The sequence below is a fragment of the Rousettus aegyptiacus genome, unplaced genomic scaffold (genome assembly GCF_014176215.1).
Source record: "Rousettus aegyptiacus isolate mRouAeg1 unplaced genomic scaffold, mRouAeg1.p scaffold_m13_p_11, whole genome shotgun sequence".
NCBI lineage: Eukaryota > Metazoa > Chordata > Mammalia > Chiroptera > Pteropodidae > Rousettus > Rousettus aegyptiacus.
The window spans coordinates 45849536-45859247 of NW_023416286.1; the positions used below are offsets into that span (position 1 = coordinate 45849536).

General features: G+C 40.5%; 1 long non-coding RNA gene across 1 annotated transcript; it reads right to left on the reverse strand.

The window, feature by feature from the left end:
- Positions 1 to 473: 473 nt before the first annotated feature.
- Positions 474 to 1607, reverse strand: LOC118609369. The gene is made up of 2 exons (XR_004953367.1): positions 1394 to 1607; positions 474 to 788 (listed from the first exon to the last, which is right to left on the reverse strand). It is a non-coding gene; the product is annotated as an uncharacterized LOC118609369 (long non-coding RNA).
- Between the last annotated feature and the right edge of the window lie 8105 nt (positions 1608 to 9712).

Below are 9712 nucleotides of genomic sequence, written 5' to 3' on the forward strand. Positions count from 1 at the left end.
GTTTAAATTTACTTTCCATTTTTCTGCAGTTCTTGATGCACTTCCATTTCCTTTTGTGATTTGCTGAACCAGACATCTTAGGAGGATACATTAAAAGGTATAAAATTTTGGATAGTAAAGAACTTGTTCACTTCAGTAAACATTGTACCATATATTATCTTATTTCAGAATTTTGGCTAACGGCAACTTATTACTACTTAGTATATATACATTGACAAAATACTCTGCAGAGATGATGTGTGTGCGCGCATGAGTGTGCGTGTAGTATATGCTTTCCCATTCCAGAATGTCATCTATTTCAAGTGTAGTGAGATCAATTACATTTTACTCAGGCTAACTGGGGCTATAGGTCTGATATATTTTAGTGATATGTTAGTCTTCTCTTACAGACTGTTATTCTAAGAAGCTGCCTGGCTGGCCTCTCAATTTATCTGGGTCTGAGTTGTCTCTTTGAAGGAAGACAATCTATACGCTAAGACTAGGTATGCATTTATTATATAAATAGACTTTGCAGCCCCCCATCTTAATCTAAAATGGCATAGCCACAGTTAATCTCCAGTTAAGTGTAAGTAGAGAGATTACCACAGGGGACCTTGACTAAGAAACATTTTCCTGTGTAAGTGTGACAGCTTCTTAATCACTTCCACATGTGGTGTTATTTCCCAGTTTTTCTCAGAGTGGGTTGCTTGGTGGCAGGATTGGAAGAGGATGAGCCTAGCCAATGCTGACATGGTTGAGTTTTCAAAAGATGTCCTAGGTAGAGTTGGCTCCAGGAGACTCTTCCTTCCCTGGGGAAAAAGGCAATAGTTGCAAATTACCCAAAAGTTGAAGGACAAATGCCCGCTTCTCTTTTGATCAAATTCAACTCAATGTGGTATTGTGAAATTCTTTATTTTCTTATTTTATCCGTAATCACCATATTACTTTGAAGAAAAAAGTAGATCTGTTCATATAGCAATGTTCCTCCTCCTTCTTTTTCCTGAGCATTATTCTCTAATGCATAGCAGAACCTATGTAAAAGTCCCCAAAGAGCCCTTTATCAGTGAGGGAGCTATCTACCTTTCTCTGCCCAATCAAGATAAAAGCTATATCTGGAGGGGAATCTCTGTTTATAGATCCTGGAACTGGTAGTCTTCCAAGATGCTGGTTTAGGAAAAAAAAAAAAAAAAAAGAACAAGAAATATCCGTTCTGTGAAAAAGAAAAGAAACACAAAAGCTTCTCTATTTGGTTAGGTAAACACTGTTTGGTATGACTCTAGTTGTTGGCTTAATAAATGGAGAATAACATAAATGATGTTGATAATCACTTCAGTTAGATGACAAAACATGATATCACGTGGCTGAAGAATAAAGCAAATGATGAAGCAGATCTATTAATTAAAATTTTGTTTACCTTTCCGCGGTGACACTTCATTTTACTTCCTAAAAGCTTGCGTCGGTGACATTTAGAATGTCAGAAGAACACATGTGGCGCAGCAGAGGAGCACTGCTCTGCGAGTCAGGTGGGCTCGATCTCAAATCTGAATTTGCCTTGTTCGTAGAGGGGAGTACTGGAGACGTCAGTGGCTCCCGACTTTTCCACTACGAAGAACTTATTTTATGATTTTTGCCCTGCAGACATGACATTTTGAAATATTTATTAGTTACTTGAACTCCTTTATCTCAGGCTAAGACAAGGGAACCCAGGGAGTGTGTTCAAGAGGAAAGCACGCTGTTCTGGGTGTGAATCTTGGCCCCAAGGCTGACTAGCTATATGACCTTGGGAAAGCTTATACCCTCTCTATGCCTCAGTTTTCTTATAGAGTGTGGCAAGTATATAAACGTATATATGGCTTAGAACAGTGCCTGTAATATGGTAAGAGCCCAAATCATAATAATAGCAGTAATAATAATAACATTATTATTTAAACTAATCAGATGGAAGAGTTGGCCCATCTGGGAGTTGGCTAGCAGGCCCATCAACAATTCCCAAGGGATATAGCAAACTTTGGTTTGAGTTATGCTGCTGTACCTTTAAGGGAGTGTAGGAGTTTGGGTGTAGGGCACTATTTTTCAGGGGTAGAAATCTAATCCAATTTTGCTTGGGTTGTCAAGGTCGGAGCAGGATTCAGTTGAGGAGCAGTATTGCAGGTGAAGAAATTGAAACCGGAAAACAACACAAGAAGGCATCAGGGCCCAGTTAGACAGCCAGGCTTCAAAGTAGAGGTTGTTCTCAGAGGAGGACTCATACCTCCAGGAAACTATGCCCAATTCTTAAAACTGCCCATAAAAAACTGGTGCTAGGAGAGAGGATGCAGCCGATGGCAGGTAGATGCTCGTGGTAGATACAGATTGAGGGCAGCAAGACCAGTGGCACCCCTTGCTCCATGGTGGGGCTGTGGATCCCAAAAGATTACCACCATATTTGTTTAGGACAAACTCAGGGCTTGAACACAGCTGAGTCTGCAGATTAACTTCTCAAGATCCTGTAACAAAAATGACTTTTTCTATTCGTAGTCACATTATTTTTCTATTTCATCTCCGATCTGATTCACTACTATCAAAAGAATACAAAAAATTGACCTTATGGCTTGAATTACTGAAATGGTTGTGATGTTAAAAAATGATCAGGGTAAGTAAACTTATAGACACTTATGCCCCGTTCATGGCTTCTGGCTGCTTTATTCTGGCTCTTGTTTTTCTAGGCCAAGATTCATGACGTGCTAGATACTCTGTGCACAGTGACAGAGTCACCATTCACATCCCAGAAAGTCCTATGATGTCATCAACAGCGAATCAGCTTGGGCCCAGTTGCAGTTTCAGTTACAGTTAGTGTAACTGCACGGATTTTATGATTCTAATAAGAAACAGAAACTTTTTTGTATTTAGTTGGCAGATGCAGCCTTATTGTAAATAAATGTACCTTTTCTGCTGGGTTTCTGAAATGCCGATAATGGCTCATCTACAGCTAAAGTAACTTCTTGACAAAACTCATGGATGCTACAGAATTTTATATTTATAACCATCACCCACCTCTTGAAGCTCTCTGGCTCCTAAGACACATCACTGGTTCTCCTGTCTTTCTCATAATTTTCTTCTATTTCCTCTGTAGGACCCTTTTTTCTTGTCCTGTTTATTCTAATGTTCCTAGAATTCTACTCTCGGTCATCTTCTTTCACACAAGATACTTGGACTAATTGATGTTTTCATTCTCATTTAAACGATTACATTTTTTTACGTGGACTCCCCATTCTCTCTGTATCTCTGGCTCTGGCCTATCCTGAGTTCTAGAGCTCTATTTCTAATTGATAACAAGACGTCTCCTCTGGGGTATCCCACAGATACCAAAAGCTCAGCCATTTTTCACATTGATTTTCTTGTTGGCTTAAACTGACTCTCACCCAGAGATGGGGGTGTTTTTTTCACCCTTTCAGGGCCTCTCAGAGATGGGCCCTGAACAAAATTAGGGTTCTTCGGCAAGCAAGAAAAGTTGTTGATTGAACAACTAACAGTGCCTGCTCACATACACACATTCCAATCCCACTAAAATTCATCGAATAAATTCCTTATCTGGCATTCAAAGTCCTCCATAATCTAGATTCAGGTCACTTTTAATTTATTTATTATATTATTATTATTATTTTTTATTTCAAAGTCTCAGAGAATTTAATAAAGCGGAATCCCAAAAGCAGTTTAAACACCGCCACCACCACCACATGCGCACACACACACACACACACACACACACACACACACAATCATGAGCAGGTGTTAAATCTGTCTTCCGCTGGCCCGGTTCAGGGAGTTTCAGGATGTATTCATATCCCTCACCTTTCCTTTTCCTAGTCCTAAGCAGAGTGTTTTTTTGTTTTGTTTTTTTTTTTTGTTTTTTTTAACTGTTGGGCTACTTTTTACTTTCCTTCCTATGCTTGGGCCATTGTGGGTCACCATTTTCAGGACATGCACAGCATTTTCCTATCTCTGCTTCACTGGTTAGACATTAATTTATGGGTGCTGCCTTCCTATTTTCTCTGCCCATCAAAATCCTACTCATCTTTCAAGATCTACCTGTAAAGTCACTTCTAACATGAAGCCATCCATGGGCACCTCAGGGATCTTTCTTTGAATTCCTGCAATATTGTGTTCCGTCTTTCCTAGATTTTCCGTTTCTGAGGTTAAGGACTGTGCAGAGTCACTGTTGTAGTTCCCACAGAGCCTAACACATTCACTGCCTAACTTACTGTTGTTGGATGAATAATAATTTAACTAAAACATCTCTGGTTGTGTTTACGAAAAAGCCAAATCTGTCTCAGACAGCAAGGGAAGCAATACTGGCATTATCTGCTCGGAAAGCCAAGTTCACCCTCAGATATACAAGTCGGTGGTTATACACAGTGACTCCCTTACCTGAACAAATTTTAGATACGTAAGAAAAAAAGAACAGGAAATACCCTTGTCTGAAATAAATAAAGTACCCCCCCCCTTATCAGCATCATCTTTGCCTTTCTCTGTCTTTTTCTTTTTTTGGTGGGTATCTGACTTGTTGCTTCTCCTTTAGGCATTTCTTATGTTTGGATCTATTGATTTTAACTATACTTGCCCTTCCTATCCCCATGCCATTTCCCCTGTTCAATGTTAATATTTTATATAGTAGCTCTCCTGTTCTAACACACTTGAGTACATCTTTATACATCTTATTTCTATTGTCAGTAATAGAGATTCTTACAATAATGTGTATTGTTGAAATATATTCTCTTATTAATGGAGCTCTTACCATCATGTATAGATATAGCAGTGAAAAGACACAGAATGAGACCTGAAAGTGGAACAAGACTTTGCAAATATTGACTGAAATGATAAATGAGCCTTTTTTTTCCTTCAAAAAAAGATGCTAATAATGCTTGGAAGGAAATAACAATAATTATTTAAAATCGTCTATCCACTTCTCCCAAGAAGACATACAAATGGCCAACAGACATATGCAAAGATGCTCAACTTCACTAGCAATCAGGGAAATGCAAACCAAAATCTCAATGAGATATCACCTCACACCTGGTAGAATGGCTGTTATCAACAGGACAAGTAATAATACGTGTTGGAGAAGTTGTGGGAAAAAGGAGCCCTCATGCTCTGCTCATGGGAATGTAAATTGGTATAGCCACTATGGAAAACAGTATGGAGTTTCTCCAAGAACTAGGAATAGAATTTCCATATGACCCAGTAATCCTTCTTCTGAGTATTTGCCCAAAAGACTTGAAAACATTTATCTGTAAAGATACATGCACTCTGATGTTTATAGCATTATTATTCACCAAGACATAGAAACGACTGAAGTGTTCGTCGATAGACGGTTGGATAAAGAAGCTGTGGTACATACATACAATGGACTATTACTACTCAGCCATAAGAAAAGACAAAATACTGCCATTCAGGACAACATGGATGGATCTTGAGATTATCATGCTAAGCAAAATAAATCAGACAGAAAAAGTTGAGGACCATATGATTTTGCTCATATGTGGGCTATAAAGCTGAAGGCAACAAGTGAACATGACAAACAGAGACTCATGAACAGGGACAGTGGATTAGTGGTTACCAGAGGGAAGCTGGGCAGCGGGGAGGTATATAGGGGTCGAGGGTATCAAATATTTGGTGGCGGAAGTAAATTTAACTTTGGGTGGTGAACACACAATGCAATTCACATATAATATATATTTGAATTGGACTCTTGAAACCTATTTGATTTTATTAACCAATGTCACTCTAATTTTTTAAATTAAAAAAATAAAATTATCTATCAGAGTTAAAAAAATCAAGGCTGGAGTCAAAGTTAGAGGACTCCTTCTCTGTAAGCCATAGAGACTTGAGTTATCCAAGGGAAAACCAGTAATCCTGGTTTTCAAAAAGAGAGGCCTGGGTGAGCTAAAGTGCACATGGGTGAATTAGTGCAACTACTGTTGAAATAAAAGACACTGTTTTGAGCTGATCTGTGTTTAGGTATCTGGAATTTATGTCAGGCAGAAACAGACCAGATGTGGATTAGGCTCTGGTACCTCCCTGCTCTTGTTTTTCTGTAGTTCCCTCTGCAACCCTTTTGTTTTCTTCTTTAAACAAGGAGGTGGCGATGTCAAGTGCACAGAATTAGAATGGAAATGTGGAGAGTGAAGCACTTGGTGTACTAGGTGGCTTTTATGTGAAATCTCAGTCATACTGTTGACAGCATTGTGCTGCTCCAGCCGCCTGTCATTTGGAAAGCTTGGTAGCGGAGTTGTGAGGGGAACACTTCTCCTTCTGGACTGACCTAGAGAGAAACAGAATGAATAATGGAGTGTAAGATTGAAACCATTATGAACCAACTCACTGATTCGATGTGTAAACTTAAAGATGTCAATGTAAAACATCCGAAAGAAGTTCACAGCATCCCTCATTCAGTTAACAAATATTAATTAAGCCTATGTTTGAGTTACAGTGCTTATGGAATGAGGTCTTCAAATGTATAATTTTTTTTTTCTAGAAAAACGAAGCTTGTCCTTTTGGGTCAAATATTATCTATTTTACTCATTTTAAATGAAAACCTTTTTGGGAATTTGTTGCACATTTTCAAGATTTCTGAAGTAGACTATATAGAATATAATTAGATCCTATCTCAATGACTCACCACTCACTGTAGTACCGTCTGGCAAATCTTCATGCTTTAGTACAACAGACCTCTCCCATCTAATGAGCTACCTCTGACTACATAGCACATTTGCTGTGATCTAAGAAATCAGATAACCCTGATTATTAGAGCTGTTTAAAAAGTCAGCACAGCTTGAGTGACCGCCTGAGTGCATCTCTTAGAAATTAGAGTAATTGAGTTTTAAGGAGTGAGCTTCACAACTGCTCTTTCAGCTCCTGGATCTCTCAGTCAAGGTTCTCAAGGATCCTGGTGAGACTGAGAAGTCTGATCTTGAACTGTACGAAACATTTCTATAAAGTTTAATACCCATGCAGTATATATTTGAAACAAATTATTACACAAATGACATATTATAATGTACACAGTTTGCATTTTATTAAGTGTAAAAGACTGACATATGTATTGTTTTAGAATATATTTTTATATGAACTAACCGAGGGGATAAAATCGCTCTGGCATCATGACCAGAACTTGGTATATATTCTTCGTTGTTGTGACATTACTAGCACCATATTTAATGTACCTTTATAATGTGCTTGGAAATTCAAATAACATATTTTGATTCCTAAATCATGATGTTTATGAAAAATGTATAACTACTTAAGAACAATGAAACTAAAAGCTAAAATCCATGTAGAAAAAAATTTTTTTCCCACTAATCCTCAAAAATTGATTTTTAACATCTGGGTTTGGTGTTCAATCCAGTATTACTGGTCCTTTTGTCTTTGAAGTGTAAAGGAACCCACTCTTCCACTGGTTTCACTGTCTCGGTTTTACTAGGCATCATTTTGGAATGGGACCTGCAGAGGTAAGCTGGTTGGTCTTTTTCCCTAATACACTGTTGTTTCTGATAATGATGGAGACCAAGGATGATTGACACTGCTTCATAATGATGGCCCCCAAAAGATAATCCAAGCAATGCCTATTAAACACTAATCAAAATAATATCTACTTTCTGTTTGGGTAGTAGTACATTCAGAAAATGTATCTTTTCTCACATTATGGTATTAGTTTTGTGGTTTTATCACTTTTTTAATTCCCTTAAATTTTCATGTAATAATTATTGTCAAGATGTACCTAGAGGCACCAAACCCTTAGCTAGCATTAGCTTTATGATTCTTGATATATGCTGATGTATACTAATATGCACGTTGTTATTCTGATACATTAGTATCCTAACTGAAAAAGTTTGTAAAACTTCAGGAAATGTAATTAATCCTGAGTGATCTCCCTTTTTCTTATAGATGACAGGAATAAAGACAATTGCAGTAACAGGAAGGGAGGTGCCTCCTCCACCTTTCCCAAGCAAGTCCACATGAGCCTAATCCAGGTCCACCAGTGTACCAGTACAGTGACCCCTACTCAAGTCCTTGGCCCATGTTCCAAAACAGATTCCTCACTTAAACGCTATTATTTAGAAATTCTAGAGACATCACTGAACAGAGAGATGGGAGATACCACAGGAGAGAAAAGAAAATTAATGCTTTAACAACTCACCTATCAGTACGTGGAGGAGTGAGAATGTTTTGGTGACAGCTGGAAGGTGCTGAAGACCTTGCTCACTCAAAGAGTGCTTGATTGTGTAGGCTTTCACTTTTACACAATTTATCACTAATACCAATCTCCATGTGGCCCCTCAATCAGCACAATGGGGATTGTTGTATGATTTGCCTCACCGTGCTGCCGTGAGATAATGTACAGAGGAAGCTCGGCCAATGATCTGTACCAAATATACGTGGATGCTGGATTCATGCTTTATTTATCACCTTTATCACTGTGAAACATTTTGGGAGCAGTAACAGAGCAGATGTAGTTTTCATTCATTTGGTAAACACCAGCTTCTTCCCTCTTTCCCAAATCCCAACCGAGTTGCTGTGGGGACCTCATCACAAGGATTATTTACTCACTTAACCGGTGTGGATGTGGGGACAGAGCTACCCGAGGTTCCAGGGCAGCAGGAGTTGGAACAATGATGGACCCGGATGGGCTGGGGAGTTGGTAACAAGCAAGGGTTGCTTCCGGGATGCTACCCGCAGGTAAATAAGAGCTTACTGGCTGCTTTGGGCTGCTTATTGCCTCCAGGACTCCTATTCTGTGCTCCAAAAAAAAGTCTAGTGCTCCAAAATCTTCCAGATGGGGACTCTGAGCATTTTGATGGCCAGGCAATAAAAGGAGCACTGCACCAGGAATCACAGGACTGTTTCTATCTCTGGTTTTGCTGTGGCTCAGCCAAGGGACTTCTACAAGTCTCCATTACAGTGAGAACTGGGGATCGTAATACTCCCAAACTCCCTCTCCCTCAGAGAAGTGCTGGAGCACTTACAAAGAAAAGTCACCTGTGGTGCCCAAGGGTGTGCGTGCCTGTGTGTGTGTGTGTGTGTGTGTGTGTGTGTGTGTGTGACTTTTATTACTCAACACCCCGCTTACCTGTTTTCCATCCTTCCCAGTTTCTTCTCCTGGGCCTCCCAGTGGCCGTCCGGGGTCCTGCAGACATCGCTTTCCCACAGTAGTGGGGTCTCAGAGCTAAAGAGGTTCTGACCTTGCTGCAAATAAAAGCTCTCTAACGAGGTGTTAGAACTGACCAGAGCCGCAAAGGCAACGACTACAGAATTAATTCTCCAAGGTCCAAATTATAAAGTTTTTGTGAGTAAGTAGACCAATGGAGGGGAGGGCAGCCCAGTGAAGGCAAAGGAAACGAGGTGGTGGTGGGAGGGAGGGGCCTGGGGAACTCGGTCCTAAAAGAGGAAGGACCACACACTTATGAATAGACATCCGACCACTCCTCGCCGCTCAACTTTTCCTGATCTCAGTGATCAGGCACACGCAAAACTGCCCACCTGCAGGGAACCCCGTCAAAGAGGGGCTAGGCTTCCGCCGGGGCGCCCCTCTCTGACCCCGCAGAGGGACGCACTGCAGAGGGGCGCGCTGGGAAGCGGCCAAGCGCGACCCCCGCCGGGCGCCGCAGCCCCCACCCAGCGGCTGGCGCTGGGGCTCCGCCGCGGTTCAGCCCCCGCCGCCGCCGCTCCCCGCCCCCCGGGTCCCCGGAGGCTCGGA